The sequence below is a fragment of the Neophocaena asiaeorientalis genome, unplaced genomic scaffold (assembly GCF_003031525.2).
Source record: "Neophocaena asiaeorientalis asiaeorientalis breed wild unplaced genomic scaffold, Neophocaena_asiaeorientalis_V1.1 scaffold619, whole genome shotgun sequence".
NCBI lineage: Eukaryota > Metazoa > Chordata > Mammalia > Artiodactyla > Phocoenidae > Neophocaena > Neophocaena asiaeorientalis.
Window position 1 is genome coordinate 310570 of NW_020174367.1, and position 2574 is coordinate 313143.

The window sequence follows — 2574 nt, forward strand, 5'->3', positions numbered from 1 at the left end:
GGGCTCCGTTAACCCCGTCGCAGCCGGGGCGGAGGGGTACTGCCCGCCCGCCCTCACTCGCCGCGCCCGCTGGCGGCCCCGGAGACCCGAGCCCGGTTTCACTCGAGAAGATGCGAGTGAGACCAAGGCGACGGAGTTCGCGTTTCTACCTCCCTCGCCCCCGCGAGGACGGGGAGCGTTTGCCTTATTTTAGCGTCCGCCTCTGCCTCCCGCGGTCTCCGTGTTCACCCGGCACCGTTCCGCCGCCTTAGGAACCCGCTCTCCCCGGCGCGGTGCCGCGGCCGCTCCTCCAGAGACGCGGGGCCAGAGGAAACTTCCTTAAAGTGCTTTATCGGGGTGGAGGCTGATTTGTTCCCAATAACTGTGTTTGGGGAAACGGCTGCGGAAGCTCAGGGACAGGAGGGAGAGGCAGGAGTGGTGGGAGGGTCCACCGACCCGTTTCGGCAGCTAACCGCGGAAGGGAGAGCTGCCGCCCCGCCGCGGGGTCCCCAGTGCCGTTACCCCAGCCCTCACCGCTCCGTTTCCCTCACCCCGTAGTATCAAGAATTTCAAGCGCCCCCTCATCTATCTACCCCCACCAATTCCTAATAGGCTCTGTCCTCAAGGAGTATTGACAGAGTCATCAGTGTCTTAAAGGAAATTACGATATTTGAGAACTGAAACTCATATTTGGTATTTCACTTTCAAATACAATTAAAAAAAAACACATTTAAGTAAAACACCACCACTATTGAAGTTTAGGTAGATAGTTGTCTAATTCACAGTAAGCAGGAGTGAGGTGTTTTTTTTTTTGAGAACTGCTGGCCTGGGACTCAGAACTTCTGGGTTCTGTTTCTAATTTTATAGATTCTTGAACTTAAGCAAGTCAGCACTTCCCCTGGTTGAGGAATGTCTTCATCTATAAAATGAATCTGATTTCAAAGGTCTTGTCTAGCTCTCATGTTGGCGTCTACTTCAATGAAATATTCACCTAATTAATAAATGTTTGTTAAATGAACGACTGAATGAATAAACCATATCTCTCTAGGAACTATGTATATTTAATATTTGGAAATATGTAGAAACAAATGCCCCTTTGCTATGAAAGGAAGCTTAATTGTGCTCCCACTGCATCACCCCACTCACATCTAATGATGCAATTGCCATGGAGGGTGGGAGACCATCGCAGGGCTGCCCCCTCCCCCTCTGTGGACAGTCCCTCTCCCGTTGCCCTTTGGCACAGGGAAGGGAAATTCGAGGGCCCGGAAGGAAAAGTTGTTGCCCAAGGTGAAGCAAGAATTACTGGATGGGGAGGGGCTCATGATGTCTGGCCCAAGGCTCTTCTCCAAAGGAAAAGCAGGGGGAAAGAAGAACGCCCGTGACAAATTGCGGAGGAGAAGGCCAGAGCCACAGGTTGCTTTAGTGCCTGTTTATAAACCATGAGAGCCCTTCTTGGGGAGGAAAGAACTTGTATGGGTGGAACAATCCTAGGACCTGAGCTTCCTAGGGAAGGAGGAGGGGAGAAGCAGGGCGCTTTCTGTTCTCCGAAGGCTCAGCTTGCCTATGCGATTGCCCCTCTGCCACACTTGGTGCAGCAATGGGACCCTGCGTCGACTGCGGCAGGCAGGACCAAGAGGCGGGGAGAGCCAACTAAAGTGTCTGGCGGGACTGGCACATCACTTGGTCATTTCCTCTTCCCATTCTCTTTTCACCCCCTGCTTTTGCTGCCTCATCTCCCCCATGCCCACCAGAGGCAGCGCCTGGCCCTTTCGGGCACCAGCAGATATTCCCATCTTGCAAATGGACTCCAACTGGGAGACTCCTGGGTCCAGGGGACCTTAAGATAATTAAGGAGAAATGAGATACCGAAGGCAAAAACCCAACACCTGGCCATTAATAATCCCGGGGAAAGGTTATCTGAATCCGATTAAATGTCAGAGCTGGGAGGACCCTTATAAGTCCACCCCTTTTGCCCATGGGGGTGGGAAGATCCAACAAGTGACACCTGGCAACAGAGCTGGATCTGAAGCCAGGTCTCCTGAGTCTCAGGCCAGGACTCCTTTCATTCCTCCTCTTTCTCAGGAGCCAGTCTTCCTGCATCTCCGTCTTCTGTTCCCTGGTTCCCTGACCCTGCAGCCTGGAGGGCTCAGCACCCTTTCCTGGGCTCCTACTCCCAGCTGAAGCTCAGCCTGGCAGTGCCTGTCTGACACCCACTTCTCTTCTCCTTCCTTCAGGCAAAAAGCACACGTTTAAACCTCATTATCTGGCTAAGTATAAACCTCAGGGGGAGAAGGGTTTTGTTGTTGTTTATCTCAGTCTATAAGCTAACGTTGAGCTGGCTTTCAGATTCCCAGCAAATATCTGGCCAGTCACCATCCAGAAAGTAATTCTCTCAGCACTGAAACAAAGCTCTGTATGTAAAGCATAAATCCCCCAAAAGAACTCCTCGCCCTCCCACACAGACACACCGGTGCACACACACCCCACTCTCTACACCAAGAGCATGTGAGCTAGGAGTTTGGCAGGCGGGCCCCAGTCCTGTAGCAAACAGACACATCTACACACACACACCACACACACACATCCCTTCCTCTG